This window comes from Equus caballus, chromosome 22, assembly GCF_041296265.1.
Source record: "Equus caballus isolate H_3958 breed thoroughbred chromosome 22, TB-T2T, whole genome shotgun sequence".
In the NCBI taxonomy this organism is placed as follows: Eukaryota; Metazoa; Chordata; class Mammalia; order Perissodactyla; family Equidae; genus Equus; species Equus caballus.
The window spans coordinates 31,829,738-31,852,232 of record NC_091705.1 but is presented as its reverse complement, the minus strand read 5'-3'; the positions used below and the strand labels follow the sequence as shown (position 1 = coordinate 31,852,232).

General features: G+C 45.7%; 1 long non-coding RNA gene across 1 annotated transcript in view; it reads left to right on the top strand.

Moving 5' to 3' along the window:
* Positions 1-7,276: 7,276 nt before the first annotated feature.
* LOC111770006 (uncharacterized) overlaps positions 7,277-22,495 on the top strand; it is a 66,424-nt gene continuing 51,205 nt past the window's right edge. The window contains exon 1 of the long non-coding RNA XR_011430704.1: positions 7,277-7,535. This is a non-coding gene — a long non-coding RNA (uncharacterized lncRNA). The remainder of the gene's footprint in view (positions 7,536-22,495) is intronic.

Below are 22,495 nucleotides of genomic sequence, written 5' to 3'. Positions count from 1 at the left end.
GAGCCCTCAGGGCAGACTCTTCTGTGGGAGCCCAGCCTCAAGGGTTTGAGGGCAGAAAGCTGAAGACTCCAAATCCTCCTACAGACCCAGAGCATGGCTCTTCTGTTATTTTTGGGAAAGTGGCAACACAATCTATTTTATTTATTTATTTATTTATTTTTAAAGATTTTATTTTTTCCTTTTTCTCCCCAAAGCCCCCCAGTACATAGTTGTATATTCTTCGTTGTGGGTCGTTCTAGTTGTGGCATGTGGGACGCTGCCTCAGCGTAGTTTGATGAGCAGTGCCATGTCCGCGCCCAGGATTCGAACCAACGAAACACTGGACCGCCTGCAGCGGAGCCCGCGAACTTAACCACTCGGCCACAGTGCCAGCCCCAACACAATCTATTTTAAATTGACTTTTTTTTCCCCTCTGCGGACTTTTCCCTTCCCTGGTGAGCATGTGGATTGAGAACTGGGAGACAGAACACTGGTGAAATATTTGCACAAAACCTTACCGAATGTCCAAGTCAAGTCTTGGAAGCCCCAAGTTAAAAGCAGATGAGTCTCACCATTGCTGGATGTTGCAGAGCCTCTGTGCTCAATGATCAGACTTCGTCATTCACTATCTCATCTGCTCCTGTGGCTTTAAATACCAATTACATACTGAGAAGTCCTAGGATCATATCTGTAATCAGGACTGTGCCCCAATGTCTCAGACTTGTATATCCAGCTGCCTCCCCAACATCACTATTTGGATTTCCAATGGGGGGGTCCTAAACATAACACCTTAAACCAAACTTCTATCTTTCCTTTCAACTCTGCCCCTCTCTTGGTCTTCCCCTTCACAGTTAATGGCTCAGGCCAAGCCTCAGAGTCATCCTTGACTCTTTCTCTCACCTGCCTGCCCCCCATATCCAATCTGTTATCAAATCCTGTGGACACAATCTTCAATATCCAAAAGCTAACATTTCTCTTCATTCCTTAAGCTTCCACTTTAGCCCCAGCCTCCATCACCTGCGCCAGGTTTAATGTAGGAGCCTCCTAACTGGCATCCCCTGCTCCCCTGCTCATCTTCCCATGGAACATTCTCAGAACAAATAATCCTTTAAAACAGTGATCCTTTTCAAAGATTTTATTTTTGTTTCCTTTTTCTCCCCAACACCCCCCAGTACATAGTTGTGTATTTTTAGTTGTGGGTCCTTCTGGTTGTGGCATGTGGGATGCCACCTCGGCATGGCTTGATGAGCGGTGCCATGTCCGTGCCCAGGATCCGAACCGGCGAAGGCGAAGCCCTGGGCCACTGAAGCAGAGCACGCGAACTTAACCACTTGGCCACGGGGCCGGCCCCTGACAGTGATCCTTTTAAAATGTAAGATCCTGTCACTCCGCTGCTCAGATCTCTCCAGCAGCTCCCATCTCACTCAGAATCAAAGTCAAAGTCCTTACAATGGCCCCCAAGGTCTTACCCTGCCTGCCCCCCTCCCTGGCCTCCTGATCTCATCTGCTAGTTCCCTCCACCTGGATCACCCCTCTCCAGCCACAGTGGCCTCCAAACGATGCCTACGACACACCACTCACCCTCCGGCCTCAGCACCTTAGCATGCATGGATATTTCGGTCTGCTACATCCTTCCCCCAGATATCTCCAACACCTACTTTCTCGCCTCTTTCGGTTTCTTACTAAAATATCTCCTTTTCAGGAAGACTTTTTCTGACTACTCTATTTAAAATCACAACCCCCTCCCCTCATCTCTTCCCTACCTTTCAGCCCTGCTTTATTTGTCTCCAAGGCATTTGTCACTATTTAACCTACTAAATATTTTACTTATTTTCCTCCTGCTCAAATATAAGCTTGATGAAGGCAGGAATTTTTATCTGTTTAGTTTAATGCTGAATTTCTACCATCTACAGCAGTGCCTGGCACACCTAGGGTGCTCAATTAATATTTGTTGAATATGTTAATTAATCATGGGCTGCAAGGAGCTCCTAACATGTGTGAAGCAGAGGCCTGGAATGTGCCAGGAAACTCCTTGTAGAGAGTGACACGCTACCCATTTTGCAGATAAGGAGACTGAAACTTGGAGAATTACGAGCGCCCTTCCTCTCTGTCCCCACAGCAACCTGTGCATGTCCTTCGCAGCTATCATTTTCCACGGTCATATTCCATGTCCCCAACTAGATGTAAGACTTTTGAGCTCAAAGACCATCTCTTACTCGTCGTTGCGTCTCCAGCAACTAACTAGTAGGAAGCTGGGCACATCGTAGGTGCTTAAGAAATATTTGTTGCATGTATGCATGAATGAATGAAATGGCTAGATCAGGATACAGATTCACAACTCTCATATAGCAAAGTCTCTGCTCACTGCACTCTGCCCTGGGGTGTCCCTAACACAGCCACTAAACAACATTTAAGAGTCCCTCCTCCTAGCAGAGTGCCCTTCTTGCACATCCTCACCCACAGAGCCAGAAGTATTTCAGATGGGGACCACTGTACACTGGCTGAGAGTTTTTTCCCCATCACACCAGGCAAACAGAAGGAATTTCTCCACTCAATCCATTCACAGTTCCCCAGACACAAAGTCTCTTTTATCCCCACCCCCTTCCTGATTCACAGTCTGCCCCAGTATATCCCCAATCTTCAGCAGCTGGGTTGGGCTGCCTGCCCATCCATCCACTCAGCCTTCAGCCAACAGCGTCTGTGAGCCTTTTCCAGACCACAGTGATAACAGAGCTAACCCCAAACCCCACCCTCACCCCATCTCCACTGTGAGTTGGCTTGGTTCTCTGAGTCTTCATTCCAGCAAACTCTCTCTCCTTTGCCTCTTCTTTCAAGACTCTCCTCCATTCTGCAAACCTTGTCTTAGGTTTATGGAGATGGCTCACTCCATCCGTGGATGATTGTGGATCTCTTGTCTCGTCTGCTTCCCTCTCTTGTGCCTTCATTTCTCTAGATCTGTAATTCTTAACAACTTGGAGAGAAGGGGTCATAGACCCTTTGAGAAATTGATGTGGGCTATGGGCCCTCTCCCTCCAAAAAACGCAAATACTCTTAAATACATCATTTTGCAGTGAAGTTCAAGTGCATCCCAATTAAGAACTCCTCTTCTAGATGGTCTTTTTTCTCTTTCTCTCCTTCCCCCTAGATTTCTGGTTGTTTTTGGGCTTCCAAATCAGCCCACCTTGTTTCCTTTCAGAAGCAGAATCTTCTCCCTATCATATTATTACCAATACCGTTATTGTTATTAACGGCAGCTACAAGATTTGTACGACATTTTTCACGCATCAGCTGATTTCATTCTCTCAACAACCACAAGAGGAAGGAACTATAGTTGTCCCATTCTTACAGATGAGAGAACTGCATGGTTAGATGTTTTTCCAACACCGTATAGCTCTAAGTCCAGGGTTTCTTTCTTCTGCATCATGGTGTGTTGCCTATTATAAACTGCTGTTTCCTTTGACCTTCTCCTTCTCCACCACTTGAAACCTACCTCTGCCCCACCATCCCATGGCTGTTATTCTTAACTGCTGGGTTTTTTTAAACCTCCACCCACCTCTATCACCTGAAATGCATCTTCTTCATCACCTCCCCCACTTCTCTGAAGCTCCCTCCTTCTCCCCCATCCACACCTTCAACTGACCACAGGTGGCTTCTTTGCAGTTGCTTGAGCACATGTGAGCCATGCAACAGTTTCATTTCCCCTTCCATTTTGAGCCCAGCTGTGTCAGCCTTTGTGATCCCTGCCGGCCCTAACTGGGGGCACTCCAGCCTCTTCTGACAGCAGGCCTTGGCATTTCTGGGACTGCCATACCTGAAATCCAGGTAAGAGGAAGGGAGAGGAACCTATTTGAGCACCTTCTTAGTGCCAGGCCCTATGCATGGCCTGGGGACATGGAACCCAACCTTTAAAGGCTCCAGCTTCCAGGTATCCTACTGATGGGCACCTGGAGGCTCTAAGATGGATCGTCTGAATCCATCAGCTGCCTGATTGTGAATTGTTAGGGGCCTCTCTGCAGCATGGCTAACCTTTAATTGCCCCCTGAGCCAGCAAAACTGCTTCTCAGACCCTACACGAGAAACACCTGGCTGTTGGTTAACCTCTTCCTCCTCAGCTCAAATCTCAGACCAGCCTGATAATTTTAGTTAGGTCAATCATAATCACACTTTTTTTCTCGGTGTGATAAAGTTGTATATTATCACAAAAGCAATTTCTAAAACTGTTCATCAAAGTGTAATATACATACAGAAAAGTGTGCATATCCAAAAGAATGCAGCTTGATGAATTTTCACCAATTGAATACATCTGTGTAACCTGCACCTAATCAAGAAACAGAATTTGCCAGCACCCCAGACCCCTCCCCTTGTGCTTCCTTCCTGTCATTACCCCCGAGGTAACCAGTATCCTGATGACTTGTAACAGCACAGATTGGTCTTGCCTGGTTTTGTCCAACAAAAGCAATTTGAAAAGAAACAGACCATCCTCTTGACAACCCCAGACACGCATTTTGATTGATTGATGATTGACTAATTCAGTTAGTCATTGGCCAGATGTTGACTGTGTGTAAAGTGGATCAAGAATCTTCTGAATTGAATGAAAATGCTATAGACTCAAAGGGGCTTTGGCTGGAAACTGACCCTCCACTGGGCCTCCAGAATCTCAAAGTGTGTTCTTAATAAAGGGTCCAGAGTATGTCTGCATGCACATCTTGATCACTTCCTCTAAAGTAAAGGGTCTCATGCCCACTGCTGCTTTTTTTTCTTTTCTTTTTAGTTCTGAAAGAGGGAAATTAGAGACTCTGGGGAGTATCCTGGCCCCCAGAACTCCAGCCTTGATCACTCCTAGTGGTAGAGAAATCATGATCTCATAAGGCTACCTATTGCATTTTCCAGACAGATTTGACAAGTTAGCTTTAAACTGTTAAAAAGCACACGTGCACATACATACAAAACCCCAAAAAAACTTTCTTGTTTGAGCTCAAATATGCTGCAATTTTTGCTCACTGATTCTAGTCCTTTCCTCTGCAGCCTCCCAGAATTAATTTGTCAATTCAATATTCAGATTTGGGGTGCTTCCTCTGTGCCAGTCTCAGAGGCACTTGAGGTGGGTTCCCTGAGCCCCAAGTTCTTCCTGTGGGGATCCTGGGATTGACTGAGTCAGGGATGTGATTAAATGAGTATTTACCAAAGACCCTTGCAGTGGACGCCAGTCCCCAGAAATGCGTTACAAAAATAGACCTCTGAGCTCAGATGAGTTGGGCAAAGGCTGCATGTTCTGTGGTCTGTTCCTAGTATCACATCTTACATCAGCACAGATAAGGCTCTGGGAGGTCCGGAAGCACAAAGACCCTGTTTTACTTTGTCAGGACACACGTCAGTTATCTTTAAGCATCCTCCAAAAGGGCACTGTCCTGTCTGGTAGCCACTAGCACACGGTGATATGAGCACTTGAAATGTGGCTAGTCCAAATTGAGATGTGCTGTGCGTGTAAAATACACACTGGATTTCAAAGTCTTAGTACAAGAAGAAAATAGAAAATGTATAATTTTTATATTGATAGAATATTTTTGAAATATTGCATTAAAATGTATTATTAAAATTAATTTCATCTACTTCTTTTTATTTTTTAAAATGTGACCACCAGAAAATTTATAGTAATACAAGAGTCATGCATTATATTCCCATTGGAGAGTGCTGCTCCAACGTTCCGTGACAGTTGTGAAGCCTTTGTTGGCCTGTGCAGGGGCATGTGACAGGGAGGGGGCGGGTAGCCCAGCGGAGGAAGTACAGGGGAACTGTGGGAATTCATTGAAGGGGCAGCTCATGAAACTTAAGATAGGGTAGTCAGGAAGTGGTGACTAAGCTGAGACCTGAAAGATGAGAAGGAGTTAGCCAGGGGAAGGCAGAGAAAACAGCATGTGCCAAAGCCTTGACATGAAAGGGGAACTGTGAGTATTCCAGGATGTCTGAGGCTCGGGGGGCAGAGGGTAGGTAGTGACCCAACATGAGACCAGAGAGGGCAGCAAGGGCCAAGATTTTGGAGGCTGGTAAGCCCTGGTAAGGGATTTCTCTTGAGGGCTTTGAGAAACTACTGAAGGTTTTCAGTTAGATGAGACTAGGCAGATTTGCATTTTTAAAAAAGTAGCTTGACATTTGGGTGGGGTATAGTTGGGGGTAGGGAAAAACTGGAGGCAGGATGCTATTAGAAGCTTTGGAGTCACTTAGGAGTGAGAAGATAAACTTCTGGACTATGCTACAAGCCCTGGATTAAAGAAATCCAGTGTGTGGGAAAGAGTCAGAGATGTGACCACTGGTCCAGGCTACTGCTTGGAGGTGTGACCAGGAAGAGGGTGGAGTCAAGGTTGATATCCTAGTTTCTGACTAAGGATGTGATGGGAAAACAGAAGTCTGTGTGAGGGGAAGATGATGAGTTTAGGATGGTTCAAGTTCAGTTTGAGAAGCATAGGGGGTATAGAAATGGAGATGCCCAAGATGAAGTAGATAGCCAGATCTGGAGCTCAGAGAAGAGTTATGAGGTGGAGGTAGAGTTGGCACGAAACATCTTCCCTATGAGACTCAGCTTCCTCATTTGCAAAATGGGAGCAGGATCTATTTCCCAGAGTTAGTGTGAGGATTAGATGATGTAGCCTGTTGACTGTGCCTGGCACTGCACAGGCACACGGTGGGTGCTCAGAGAGGAGTGATTCTTTGTCTCAGAGGGTCTCTCATCTCAATTTCCTACATGGTCAAGCCCACCAAGATCTTTGCAGCTACCGCTTCCTCTTCCAGGGCCCGTGGGACCCACATCTGTGTTTTCAAAGTTTCCAGTGCAGTGATGGAGTGACGTTGCTGGAAAAAGTTGTGGGAAAGGCAGCTCCCCCTGCCTGGGTGGCCCTCTAGTAGGAAGGGAGTGAATAGTTGGGGTACTGTGCAGCAGAGAAGACTCAGGATTGCGAGGCAGGAGGATAGGCTACTTGCCCCGACCCACCAGCAAATCAATAAACCTTGTCCTGCTCTAAGCCTCAGTTTCTCCACTGGCTCAAGGAGGGGCCTGCCAGCTGGGCCCTCCCCTGGTTCTATTTCTGCCTTCTTCTCGCTCCCAGAAAGCCTCTTCCCTTCTCCTGGCCCACAGAAGACATCACTTCCTTGAAGACTTGGCTGACTGTGGGCCTCCTGGCAGCTCCTTCCTGGGGCCGAGGGCCAAAATCCTGACAAGATTAAGAAGAGGCTTTGGGACTGGGCCATGCCGGGAAAACAGGAAAGATGACGAATCAAACTCCCCTCTTTCTGGGGGATGTTTATTCCAGTGTTCCCTCAGCTGAGTTTTCTGGATACACAGTAACCCTTGACTTTTCATCCTGTGCCCAGCCTCTGGCCCCACGGCAACTAGGACACCCCTTAATCCTAGAGCTCTCAGGACGGGCTTGCTCCCATGTCTGCTTGGCTAACTGCACCGAACTCCTGGAAAGCAGGAAGAGCACAGATATATCTTAACTGAGTGTGTACCTCGTTCCATGGGAGAAACCGTCCTCTCATACAAGCCTCTCCAGCTCCCCAGGGTAAGCAACGTTCTTCCCATTTTCAGCCATGGAAACTGAGGCTCAGGCAGGCTCCCCAAGGTCCCCAGCGTGTTGGTGTTGGATCTAGAAATGGGGAGAGGTAGAAGGGAGAAGGACGTCCTACCAGTTAAGAGGATAGTCTTCGGAGGCTGACAAACCTTGCTGGGTTTGAATCCTGACTCTGCCACTTCTAGCCTGTGGAATCTGGGCAGGTTCCTACTGTCTGGGGTAGCGGTTGAGAGCACAGGCTTTGAAATCAAATGTCAGTGCCACCATCTGCTAGTTATGTGACCTTGGGTGAGTTCCTCCGCCTCTCTGCACTCCAGTTTCCACAGCTGTAAAACAGGATAATAATAGCTCGTACCGCATTGACTTGTTGTGCGGATTAAACGTGATAATCCAGGTGGAACACTTAGCACAGTGTCTGGCCCACGGATCAGCTCCATCCATGTCAGCTATGGTATGAATGCGGATCTTGCTGACTCCAGCTACCACCTGTTCCCCAGCCTGTCACCCTGGTGGCTCATTCAGCCCTTGGCGTGTGGTAGGTGCTCACTGGCTTGCTGACTGAAGGAGTGGTTGGGAATTGACTCAGTGTTTCTGCCAACAGGCTTCTGACAACATGTGGGAGTAGGATTTTAAAGGAAGACAATTTTCAGGAGTTTCCCGACCAACGAGCAAGCGATTGCTTTTTGCAAGCTAGTATGAACTTTAAATTATTTCCAGACTGCATTTTCCTCTCTGATTGCAGAAGCAACTTGTGCTCATTGTGAACTGTTCAAATGTTACATAAAGACAGAAAGTGGAGAGTTAAGGTCCTAACTAATCCTGCTTTGAAAGAGGTGCCCACTGTTTATCTGAGGCATGTCCTTCCAGACTTTTCCTGTGCCTATACTTAATTCTTGAGCTCTGCTGTGGGCCCTTCTCTATGTTAGACACTGCAGGGGTGGGACACAGAATTTCACGGAACACTTAATCAGCAGTTAAAGCCACCATTGTACTGATGACTCATTCGCTCAGCATGCACTTAACATTCAGGTCTCTGGGACCCAGAAATGATGAATCAAGGTCCTGTGTGGCTTTTGAGGGAGACCCGAGATTGAATCAGCGAGGAGACCCTCTGGTGTACTTGCCGCCTGATTACGTGCATGTCAGCCAAGCCTCAGTGAGAGGGCAGAATGGTGATGTGGCCCCCTGCCCAGGGAATAGGTTTTTCCAACTTCATTCACTGTGTGTAGGGAACTGAGTAGAAGGTGCTAGAAAGACTGGGCTTGCCACAGGTGGTTTCTGTGCTATAGGGCTCGTTGCTTCCCTTCCCTGAGCCTCAGGTTCCTCATTTGAAGAGTGAAGAGAATCTTCTTGCCTTGAAAGGCACATTCTCCCATTCATTAATTCCTTAATTCACTCACTTATAAAGGACGGTATTTCCTAAGACTGTGGAGAGTTTACTCTTTAAACATGGCCATCTAGGAACGGAAGAGTTGAGTCCTGTGGTAGATTATATTATTTTTCAGTAAATATTTAGTTGCCCCAGCCCTCCTCACCATGGCAGGAATATACTTCCTCATTCTGTTGATACTAGACTTAGCCACGTGACTTGCTTTGGCCAAAAGAATATGTGTGGAAGTGACAGAGGCCAGCTCCAAGACACTGAGTGTTTCCATTCACTCTTCTTGAACAACTGTCCTTGGCCATGAAAACCATAGTCCCAGATAGTGGGGGCTTCTTCAGCCTGGACTCAGAATGAGAAGACACATGAGGCTGCCTTGTACTCAACCTGCAGCCTGCAGCTCAGCTCAGCCTACACCAGGAGAGCCCTGATGAACCCCAGTCAACCCACAGCTCCCTAGGTGAGAAATGAACATCTACTGTTGCAAGCACTGAGTTTCTGGAAATTGTTTTCCATGTAGCATTGCTGCAGCAAACTCTGACCAGTGTGGATCCCTAGCGAACTCCTATGCTGACTTTAGCTTGGGTCTGCGGAAGGATTCTCTGAGTAGGCGATATTTGTCCTGAGATCTGAATGTTAAGAAGGATTTGGTTATGTGGCCATCTTGAGGGAAGAGTTCTGGGCAAAGGCAACAGCAATGCCGTGGTCCTGAGGCTGGAGGAAACCTGGCCTGTTCAGGAATAGAAATAAAGCCAGTGGGTGGGCTGGTCTACCTGGTAAGGGAGGGGACAGAGGTCTGAGCTCCAAACCCCTAAGTTCAATGGGGTGCTTCACATTTCCACTTGGACATTCCCCAGACACTTTAGACTCAAAACATCAGATCCAAAGCTGAACTTGTGGTCTTCTCCCAAACCTGCCTTCCTTTTTCATTTCCCCATCTCAGTCGATGACAGCACCACCTACTTACTCTGTCACCCATGCCACAAGGCTCCTCCTTAACTCCTCCCTCTCCCTCAACCCCCACATTCAATCTATCTTCAAGTCCTGCCAGTTCCACTCCACTCATTCTCTCATATTTGTCCACTTCTCTCCACTTCCACTGAGACCACCTGGGTTGAAGGCACTATCATCTCTTGCTTGGACGACAGCATTAGCTAGCCCCCCAGCTTCCCTGCCAGCATTCTTAGCCCCTCTCCAATCAGTCCTCCGCATGGCAGCCAGTGGTCTTGTTTAAAAACAAATCATCTCCCAATAAGTGAATAGATAAACAAACTGTAGTACCTCCACACAATGCAATATTATTCGGCAGTAAAAAGAAATGAGCTAAGTTCTGGAGATGGATGGTGGTGATTGTTGCACAATAATGCAAATACGCTTAGTTTCAGTGAACTGTACACTTAGAGATGGTTAAAATGGTAAATCTTATTTTGTGTATTTTAACACACACACACAAACACATATACAAAGGAATGAGCTCTCAAGCCACGGAAGAACTTGATATGCATATCGCTAAGTGGAAGAAATCAGTCTGAAGAGGCTATGTACTACATGATTCCAACTTCATGACATTCTGGAAAAGGCAAAACCATAGGAGGCGGTGAAAAGACAGTGGGTGCCAGCAGTGAAGGGGTGCAGGAGACGGATGAATAGATGAAGCACAGGGTGTTTTTAGGGCAGTGAAACTAGTCTGTATGACACTGTAATGGTGAACTCATGTTGTTACACACTTGTCAAAACCCAGCGGACTGTACAACACACAGAGTGAACCCTAATGTAAACTGTGGACTTTAGTCAATAAAAATCCCCTACAAAAACAACAACAAAAACCCAAATCTAGTTTCATGACTCCTCTGTTTAGACCTTTCAATGCCAGGCCCCCTAACCTGGGCAGGAGGGTTTGTCCTTCCTTCTTCTCCTGACTTAGCCCTAGTCATTCTTTAAGGGCTCAGCTGAAATGCCACCTTTTCGGAGAAAACTTCCCTCATTCCCCAAACTCGATCAGGCCCACCTGCTTTTATTTTCCCCTTAGAGTCTGTTCTTCAACTCTGCAGCTTTTGTGCATTTGTAATTAGATACTTAATTGTTTGTATTTATTTGCATAATAGCTGTCTTTAAGGCAAATGTTTATTTGGATAATGGCTGTCTATTGGACTTAGCCACACCCACCCCATCTCTCTAGCCACTTTCCCTGAAACTGATCACTTCTTTCCTGAAGCGCTTTCCGAATTTGAGCAATGCCAGAGCTCTAACCATTTATTTTGCTAAGATTTTTTTTTAGTGAAAAATTGCAAATAGCCTATAATGTCCAAAATAAGCCCCACAAAGGCAGAATCATGTCTGTCTTCTTCACCATCTTGTCTCTAGCACTTAGCTAGTGCCTGGTACCTAACAGAGCTCACTAAATGTGTGGTTGGACAGAGTTTGAAATAAAAGGTCACATTTTGTAAGATTCCATTTATATGAAATATCCAAAATAGGTAAATCTATAGAGACAGAAAGCAGATAGGTGGTTATCAGGGGCTGGGAGAGGACAGAATGAGGAGCAACTGCTTAATGAGTATGGGGTTTCCTTTTGGGGGTTGAAAATGTTTTGGAACTTGACAAAAGTGGGGGTTGTACAACGTTGTGAATGTACTAATTGCCACTGAACTGCATATTTCTAAATGGTTCATTTTATCTTATGTGAACTTCACCTCAATTTTAAAAAATTGCTTGAAATATTAACCAATGTATTGCTTTTTCTGAACAAAGTCTTTTCATCACCTTTGTTAGGTTCAGACTAGTACCTTTGGCCTCAGAGGTGGTTTTTATAGCAGAAATGCAGGAAGAATAATAAGTTAATGTTAGCTTTTTTCCTTAAAACTTTTTATGCTAGAAAATTTTGAGTATATAAAAAGTAGAGAAAATAATATAATGAACCTCCACATACTCATCACCCAGCTTCAACAGTTGTCAACTCATGGATAAATTTATTATATGCCCATCTACCTCTCTCCTCTATTGAATTATTTTGATGCAAATATCAGACATCATATGATTTCATGCATAAACATTTCCTTATGTCTCTCTAAAAAATAAGAACTTTAAACACGTAACCACAATACCATTATCACGCCTAAAAATCAACAACAAATTCTTAAGATTATCAAACGTCCAGTGTTCAAATATACCCAATTGTTGCATAATTTTAAAACATGTGATGTGTTTGTTTGAATCAAGATCCAAACAAGGTCCACATAGTCCATCGACTGATATGTCTCAAGCTTTTTTAAATCTGTAGGTTTTCCCTCTCTCTCTTTTTGAAAGTGCCGAAGTGGAATAGACAGGACTCCCTTCCTCTGTCTTCAATTTATTTATTGAAGAAATGAGGTATTTGTTTTGTAGAGTTTCCTGCATTCTGGATTTTGCTGATTGCATCCCTGTGGTGTCATTTAACATGTTCCCTTGACCCCTTTATTTCACGTGATTAATATCTTGATAACGTCAGGTTAGATGTTTTTTGGCAAGAATACTTCACAGGTGATGTTGCGTACCTCTACCAGGAGGCACATCATGCATATTTCTCTCTCTTTCTGTGAAATTCCTAGTTATTGATGATCATGACTTAAATCCATTGTTGTGTTGAAGGTTGCGAAATACAAAATGCAAAATTCTAATTCTTAAAAATTTTTTTCCTTTATTACCAGAAACACTTCTATTTTTTTTTTTTTTTTTTTTTTGAGGAAGATTAGCCCTGAGCTAGCATCCGCTGCCAATCCTCTTCTTCTTTTTTTTTTGCTGGGAAAGATTGGCTCTGAGCTAACATCTGTTCCCACATTCCTCTACTTTGTATGTGGGATGCCTGCTACAGGATGGCTTGATAAGCAGCACATAGGTCTGTGCCCAGGATCTGAATCAGCAAACCCCGGGCTGCTAAAGCGGAGCAAGCCAACTTAACCACTGAGCCACTGGCCAGCCCCAGAAGCACTGCTATTAAGAGAAACTTCCTCTAACCAACTATTTGGTTACAATGAAATTCAGTTCATATAGGAAAAGTAGGAACAATGCTTGGTTCTTTCCCTTTGTTTACCAATTTTCAAAATGATTAGTTACTTCCCTAACGTGCTCAGGGAAAATCCAATGAGGTTTTCTTTTTTACTCTTTTTTTTGAGTATCATTATGAACTAATGAATTTTAAACCTGTTTGATTGGAAATCTTATTGATGCTCAAATTTTCTCATCTTTGGCCAACTAAAGCCTCTTCAAATTGGCCTCTTTTGACACGATCCTGTAGTTTCCTTGCTTTCTAGAATGACAAGATGTTCCAGGTTCATCTTGAATGTTTTTGCCCCAGACCTTCAATCAGCTATTTTTCCAAGGATCCCTGGTTCTTTTATGGGAAATGATATTTAGATCTTTAGTGATCTTTTCTCCAGGAGTGTTCATAGCTACTGCATTGGTAATAGTTTCTAGGCCTTTTCAGTGGATAGAGATAAAAATTTTTGAGATGTTTTGAGTTCACACTGATATTTTCAACTTCAATTTATATTACAGAATTTTTACTTAACCTCTTTGATTTTATATTTGTATTTCTTTTCTCTTAGGCTAAGTCTTGGTTTCTAATGGCAATAGCATTAGATTTATTTGTTTTATCTCATAATGAATAAAGTAACAATTTTTACTAATAATATGATTACCAAAAACATTTCAAGATTAGAAACTTTTTGGGGGGGCCGGCCTGGTGGCACAGTGGTTAAATTCGCACATTCCACTTCAATGGCCCGGTGTTCACTGGTTTGGATCCTGGGTGTGGACCTATGCACCGCTTACCAAGCCATGCTGTGGTAGGCATCCCATATATAAAAAATGGAAGAAGATAGGTATGGATGTTAGCTCAGGGCCAGTCTTCCTCAGCAAAAAAAAAAGAGGAGGATTGGTGGCAGCTGTTAGCTTAGGGCTAATCTTCCTCAAAAAAAATAATAAATTAAAAAAAAACCACACTTTTTTTGGCAGTGCTTCTTGTCCTTTGAGTACATCCGATTGGGAACATACAATCAAATGACTGTGCCTATAGTCGTTTAAAATAATTCTTCTCAGACTGGTTATGCTGTCAATTTAACTCATAGTTTGACACCTCTGTTTCATTTTGCTTTCAAGTTTTAGGGGTTACTTTATTTAAAATTCAATTTTGTCTTAGTAATTATATAGAACGTTTATACCATTCCATAGCCAAATCTTCAAAATAAAGTATATTTGGATGAATCTGGAAATACCTGTTCCCTCCACTCTGGTCTCTCCCTCTCCCATAGGTAATTTTTTTTTTTAAGTTTTTTTGTTTTGTTTCTTTAATTTAAAAAGTATGATCATATATATATATTTATTTATATTTGCTCCTTCTTACATAAATGGTAGCATACCACATACACTTCTTTCAGTAAATATATTCTTGAGTTCATTCTATTACAGTGTATAGAGATAGCTCTTCTTCCTTTTTACAGCTGCATAGTACTCCATTGTGTAAACGTACGATGATTTATTCACTTAATTCCTGGTTGATGTGTGTTTGGTAGTTTCTAGCCATTTGCTATTAAAAAGAGTGCTGTAACAAATGGTCTTGTGCATCATTACTCTCAGGCTTTAGCCAGCATATTTTTGGGATTGATTCCTAGAAGTAGGATTGCTGAGGAATGCATACGTAATGTTGGTTTTCAAAGTCCTAGCCCAAGAATACTTTCTGTGTGAGCCTTTCCGCATTACCTCTCTGTGCCTCAGTTTCTCACATGCAACCTCAGAGGGTTGCTGGAACTAAACGGGCTAATGGTTTAAAAGTGCTTCAAGAGTATGCCTGGTACAGAGGAGGCGTTCAGTAAATGTTAAGTAGGAGGTAGGGAGCATGCGGCGTGGGCAGGTGGGAACAGCAGAGTTAGACGCTGGGATGAGTCTTTGAGAAGGGACTCTGTACCTGCCCCTCCTGCCCCTCCTGCCCCTCCAGGAGTGAAAGGAATAGTAGAACCGAGAGAGAAAGTTTGGAGTTTAAAGAAGAGATTGAATGAATAGGACATGGACTAATAGCTGGGTGCCGCCATGGACAGTGGTCCCCCTCAGGCCCCCAATGTCTCCCCTCCCAAAGCTTGGGTGCCACCTCCATGCTCTGACCCGCCCTGAGACTTAGATGTACTCTGAGAGAAAAGAAGGAGGAAACTCTCACTTGACTGCACTTAACCTGAATTTATTTAGAGTAAATGTCTGTCACTAGGCAGGATGAGCACTTGAGTAGACATTAAATTCAATGGTAGAAAAATAAGGTATTTTATATATTTGTTTTACGTGAGTTTGTGGCCTGTGAAATTCGAACCCATTACAACATAGTTATTGACTGATAGCTTGAGGCGTAGGAAGAAGAGTAGGATGCCAGAGAATGGAAGGAGAGGGAGAGAAAAAGAAATATGGGGAGGCAGCTTTGCTCGCCTTACGCATGAGTCTAGAGCTGTGCTGTCCAATATGGTAGCTATTAGTCCATGCGGCTGATAGCTATTATACTGGAAAACCTGACTGTGGAACATCTCCTTCATTGCAGAAAGCTCTGTGGACAGTGGGGGTCCACTCTAGACCCCAAAGGAACAGCATACATGGAAATGTTGATCGGATGTGCATGGGGCAGTAGAATGAAGACCTGGTGCCAGAAGCCCCATCCTAGTATCCCCATTTCTGGTGACCAAGGAAATGGGTCAGAACTGGTTCTCTGAAGGTCCGGGGTAGCTGCCTGCAACCATGAGGTTGCCCAAGTCTGTGTCTTGGTCTCTCTCTCCTCCAGGGAGCATCTTCCTCCAGCTCCAGCTCTTCACTCTCTTCCGACGAGATGTTTCCCCCAAAGTCATGCCCTGCCTCATTCCCTAGGTCTCCCTCCCGGGATTGTAGCAGGCCCCCATCCAGCTGGTCTATTTGTCCCTTATCATCTGGCAAAGCTGGATTGAGGTGGCTGGTAGGCTGCCTAGAGGTGGAGGCAAGCAAGGCACCCCCTGCTGGTCCTGCTTAAGCTCTGCTGTCTCTTATTTCCTGTTTCTGTAGCCAGTTCCCTGGGCCTGTCAAAGGGTAGCGCGGAAGCCTGCCCCTTCCTTCCCCCACCGTGTTTACTTTTGAAAAGGGGGAAGTGGTACTGCCCCAAGGTCCATGAGCTGGGCTGACAGCATCATTCTCCTGCAGCCCTCCCAGCTCTGAAACCTCCAGCTCTCAGTTCTATTGAGGTACCCACACCCACCCCACAAACAGCCCTTCCTTCAGAATTGCAAAGTCTGGGGAGCCTGGTGCCCCAGACCCAGAGGTAGCCCCCCTGCTCTGTTCTGCTTGGTTCTATGGGGATAGAGTGACCGTCTCATTGCTATCCCACTTTCATTCAACAAATGTTTATGGGTCATCTACTCTGGGCCAGACCCTGAGAACACGACAGTCTACAAGACAGACGGGGCCCCTGCGACAGTCTACAAGACAGACAGGGCCCCTGCCCTTTGGACATCCATCTGAGTGGGAAAGACAGACAACAAACAGGAAAAAGGGGGTCCTGGCTGAGGAGCTGGTTGGGAGGAGCATTCTAATATGGGAGGGTCTTCTGGGCTTGCAGAGTGCTGTGGAAGTGAGCAGGGAGATGGGCTCAGAGAGGCCAGCAAATGCGAAAGGAGGTGTGAGCATCGTGGAGCTCCATGAAGACAGGGACCATGGCCCATTTGCCCTCCTGGAATCCTCAGTGCCTGGTCCAGAGCAAGAGCTCATTAAACATTGAAGGAACGAATGAATGAATAAGTGAAATAATGCTGACTGAGATATGGGACAGAGCTGGGGGCTTCAGAGCTGGCCTTGCCTCTGTGGTGCCCCCTGCCATCCACTGTTCCACGGGAGATGGACGTCAGCCCCACACTGGCTAGCTCTGTTCCACTCACATTCATTCTCTGGTGTTTCCCAGTCCTCCCCCAGAGCCACCGCCTCCAGCCTCCCCTGGCTCAGGGCCAGGCAGCTCTATCCTCCTGCCGGCTCCTCACTTGGCAGTTTGTCGAGTGGAGACATCAAGTGGTCAGACCTTGGAATGGCAGCGGTCAAGCTGAAGATGGGGAGTGACTGAGCCCTCATTCAGGAGGACTGATCCAGCCACAGATGGGTCTTGACCCTGTGTCCACACTGAACCTTATCTTGGCTGAGCCCAGACTCCAGCCCGAGAACAAACTCTAACCCTGGTCACAGACTGAGGCCCTGTGCCCCCAAATACCCCTAATTTAAAATTTGTGCTGTAATGACCTGACACCACTTAAAAAACCTTTTTATTGAAATGTAACATAACATTGCGAAAAGTGCCCACGTCACAAGAATTTTCAGGAACTAAACACATCCATGTAATCGATGCTCACTGCCAGCATCCCAGTAGCCTTCTCGCATACCCTTCCAGTCACAACCTCCCAAGGCAAACACTCTCCTGCCTTCTAGCAGCATATCTTAAGTTTTGTCTGTTTTCATGCTTCTATATGTTTGAAATCATACACTATATCCCTTCTGACATCTGATTTCTTTTGCTCACCATTGTGTTGGTAAAATTAATCCATATTTCTCTGTGTAGTGGTTGATAGTTCATACACACTGGTGCCCACTGTTTTACCAACCCACTGAGAATCTAGCCAAAGGGGTTGAACCCACATCCGATCAAGCCTCTGGATCCAGCTGCCAACTTGCAGGAAGCACAGAGGCAAAAATTTATACATCTCCCAAACCCATAAACTCATAAAGGACCACTTCCATCACTTAACTGCTTGTTCTTAGTAACCCTTATCTGAATAGGTATTTTGTAGCACTTAACTTTGGAGAATTCACCAGAAAATAACTGTTTTTACTAAACTGGGCTTCAGCATTATACTGTGGGCCTTCATCAAGAAGAATTATGAGAAACAGCCCTAGGAAACCGGTTGCTGGATTTACCATCAGGATCTTGCTGAGGACAGTGTTCATTCATTTTGTTCACAGTAGCCTCTCCATGAGAACTCCAGAATAAATTTCTTCCGCATCCTAATAATATGAATAGATATTTCCCCACAGAGGAAATGGTTTTACTTTCAGCTAACAGGGCTTTTGAATCATGTGATGGATCTTGTTTCCCTTTTCACAATGGTTGCTAGGAAGCTCAGAGTCAGATTTGTGACCCATGCCTAGGACTGGGTGAGCTGTGTTGTCTGCACTAAACTCACCCCTGGTTGTTCTTAACTTTCCTTCTCCCATTTCCTTTTTGTCCCTATTTCTTCACCTTCCTATTTTTTGCCTTTTTACTCTTGAATTGTTAGTTTTTGGGGGATGCAGTGAGGTGGCCACCTCAGGAACATAGAAATGAGAGTAACAAGGGTGTCTATGAGAGTTAAATGCAAGGATCAGCCCAGTCTGTTTGGAGCAGAGAAGTGCAAAGTCTCCAGATGGAGACAGGACAGCTTCCTGGCACAACACTTGATTGTAACCTGGGTTTGTGTGGTCCCCAGCAGTGTCCTCGTTCCCCAGCACGGCCTTCTCTCCACACTCCTACCCCACAATTAACAGACTAAGTTCTGATCTTGATATTTGACCGACTTCCCCCTTCAGACTGTGAGGGTTGCCCACTTCCTATGTGTGTGTGTGTCCTGCAATCAAGTGCAACAATCAACCTGCTACTTAAACAAGAGGAGATTTAGGACTTTCAGCTAAAAGAACCATTTTTACAAGAGGGACACTTGATTGGTTCCTAGCTGTGGTAGCTTACAAGGACTGGGGGCTGGAGGGTCTCCTGAGCATCTCTGCCTTGTCTTCCTGCACTGTCTCTGTGGCTGGGAGTCCGGACCCAGAGCCAGCAAGTCAGATAAAGCAGGAGAGGGCGACATGATCTGGGCCCCTGGGCACGCCAGTGTTTTCTTTGTTTGCGTCTCTTTTATACTTTCTGCAGAGCTGGAAGGCAGCTTTTCAAAATGGCCATTGCTTCTTTGGGCCATCTCAGTAGGTAAAGAAACGGTCTTTCTAATCGCAAGTGAGCAAGGAGGTGTCACAAAGTCTTCCACATTTCCCCCAGCAGGCAAAGCTCAGTGCTGGCTGCTGTCCTTAACCCTTGCCCCTTGGCTGGTGTCACAGGTGAACATTAGGACCACAGAGAGTGAGCATAATGTCTTGTCTAAACTTTGTAAGGATCCAAAGGGATGATTCACTTTATCTTCTGATAGGACATTTTGTCAAAATTTCTTTGGACTGGGAAGCAGGGCTGTTTTCCTGGTCATAAGGGCCCCCCTTGGTAGAGCAGACAGCAGGGGACTCAGCATCCTAGGAGTTTCTAACGATGGCCTCCGTGCTAGGCAGAATAATGGTCTCCCCAGATAGCTGCATCTTAACCCTAGGAATTTGTGACTGTGTTGCCTCACGTGGCAGAAGGCACTCTGCAGACGTGATTAGGTTAAGGATCCTGAGATGGGAACTTTAGCCTGGATTATCCAGGTGGGCCCAATGGAATCACAAAGTCCTGGTAAGAGGCAGGCAGGGTCAAAGTCAGAGAAGGAGAAATAAGGACAGGAAGCAGAGTCCTGTGATGCAACTGCTGGCTTAAAGAGGCATGAGGGCCATGAGCCATGGAATGTGGGCAGCTACTAGAAGCTGGAAAGGCCAGGATCAGATTCTACTCGGAGCCTCCAGAAGGAAGACGGCTCTGCTGGCCCCTTGATTTCAGGTCAGTTCTGCCTTGTAGAACTACAAGATGCTACCTATTGTTTAAGTGGTTAAATTGTTGCAGTAGCGACAGGAAAGGAATACAAACCCAAGTACACACAGGCTCAGCGTTGGAAATATGCCTTGCGGACTTTTCCCCATCTGGCCAAATATATTCCGCAACATAAAGGAGAGAGGTGTCCTGGGGGCTGGGGTTTGGTCCGGCAGAGCCCACCCAGGCACATTCTGAGGAGAGCGGCTCAGAGCCAATGGGCACCCTGGAGCTGCTGGTCAGGGCAGCCCTGATGGAATGGATTTGCTCCCCCCAACCTGGTGTCGTTGAATATCCACTTCCCTTGACTCGGACTCAGGGTGGAGGGCTGCTCGTGGGGAGAGGATGTGCGGTCTGGCCAGTGAGGAAATGCCGGTCCCCACTGCTAGCTGCACATTCCAAACAGGCCCTCAGGGTCCACCTCAGCTCTGTGTGCTGAAGCTAATAGCAAACATTTATTGAGAATTCACCATGCGCCTGCCCTCTGCACGGCTTAACTCACGGAATTCTCACCAGAACTCTGGGAGGCTGGCTCTGCTTGACCCGGCGCTCTCAGTGTGGACTTCAGAGTTGTCACTGAATGGTGGCTCTGTGCTGAGAGTGCCGCAGGTGCCAGCATGAATGCGCCAGGCCAGGATCACATCCACTTCCATCTCTTTCCTGATTTCTGCAGTCGGCGTTTTTAAAAGCTGCCTTGAGTCATCCTGGAACAATGTGGGAATTAAATAAATAAATGGTTAATTAAACAAATCTGACTGCTGACTGGTCACAAACTGGTCCTCTTATCTTAACCTCATACTAACCTGGCTCTCCCCATCCCCTGACCTCTGACCCTCGCCCCATACTGACCCCTAATCCCGCACTGACTGGGTCCTAACCCTGGACAAACTTCTCTTAGTTTACAGGAATAACATTGAGGGCTCAATATGTGCCAGACACTCGTCTAAGGGTTTATCTTCATTAACTGATTCGATCTTCCCAATGACCCTAGGGGTAAGCTTTAGTATAGCTCCCATTTTAGAGGGAAAGATGATACATTTTAAAAGTATGGATTGAGGGTCGGACTCTGTATGAAATAGATCAAAAGAGATGTACAAATTCAGTCACTCATTCAATTGACAAACATGTATTGTGCGTCTGCTTTTCTCTGACACCCACTGCTGGGGATACCAGAAACCAAGGCTGACAAGGGAGGGGCTCCAGCCTGCAGAGCTGATGGCACAGCTTCATCTTCCCCGCATTTGCTCCAACTCATTGGCACTCCCCCCGCAGCCTGGACAAGGTAGCAAGCGGGGGTCAAGCTGACCTCTTAGTTTCAGGCCAGGACTCTTTTCCACACCCTCTCTCCTCTCCAGGGGATGGAACAAGCTGGGAGGTGTCAAGAAACAGAAGTGAAACTTCATCAAATGAGTTTCCGTGTCCAGAGTCTGGGGTGGGAATGCGTGGGCGCAGCTTCTGAGAGCCCCGCATGGGCCCTGCACAAGGGAGGGGCCCTGGGGCATGCTGTGGCTTTACCCAGCTGGGCAAGTGTCCCTTACCCCTACCCCACCCCCATACCCCCACCCCCACCCCCACCCCCTCCCGGGGCAGGTGGATCTGAAGTCAGGCTCTTTCAACTCAGCTGTTTGCCCAGCAATCAACTCAGCAGGTGTCAGCAACTGTTTGTGGAAGGAACAGGTGAAACTCCCTCGGGTTTCGAGCTCAGCGGGGCAGCTTAGCAGCTGTGTGGTATTGGGCAAACTGCTTTCCTCTCTGAGTTTTCCCTTTGTCATCCATCAAAAGAACAGTGAGACCACTAGGGTTCATTTCAGTCATTTCGGTCTTTTCTTAAAAAAGTTTTATTGTAAAGTAAACATAGACACAGAAAACCACACAAAACAAATGTATGGTTTAATGAATTATCTTACAGCAAACATCTTCATAACTGCTACCAAGTTAATACAGCTTCGTAAGCACCCCCTTCGCCAGCTCCCTTCAAGTGCCCCTTTCCAGTTGGAGCCCTCTCATGGCCCCTGAAATTAACTACTAGCCTGACATTTTCTTGCAAAACTTTGTTTCATCACCTCAGTGTGTAACCTTAGATACTATTGTTTAGAATTTCCCATTAAAAAAAAGACACATCTTTGAAGTCTCTTTTAATCTATAGGCCTCGCTCCGCCCTTTCTTTTCCTCACAAACCATTTGTAGAAGGACCGTGTTTGGCCTGTAGAGTTTCTCACAGGCTGGATTTTGCTGGCTTCGTCCTCACCGTGCAGTTCCACGTGTTCCACGTGTTCCTCTGTCCTCTGTGCTTCCTGCAAGTTGGCAGCTGGATCCACAGGCTTGATCAGACTTGGGTTCAGTCCCTTTGGCTAGATCCTCAGTGGGCTGTGTTCCTTCGTCTGGAGGCACGCAATGCCGGGTAGTCCCTCTTTCTGTCTTAGCAGCTGCTGATGCTCATTATGAATCAGTCTATTAATTCACCAAGGGCTGCCAGTGGCAACATCCCAATCTTGCCCCCCAATCCTTTTTTCACTTATCAGTTGGAAAGAAACTTTTAGAAAGAGATACTTCCTCTCATTTACTCTCTGTTACTCAGTGGTACAGTTCATTTCAGAAAGGTAGGCTACTTGCTTGATTCTTTCCCTTTATTTGCCAATTTTCAAGAGAGTGAATTGGTTCTTTATCATCCTCCAAAGGAGACCAATTAATTTCTTTTCAACATCATTATGAATTCTAGGATTTAAATGTATTTGATGGGTTACAATCAATTACAAGTATTATTCTTTTTGAAGCTCAAATTGGCCCATTCCATTGTCCCATGCCAATAAGAGCCTCTTCAAGTTGGCCCTTGAGTCCTGTCACAAGAAC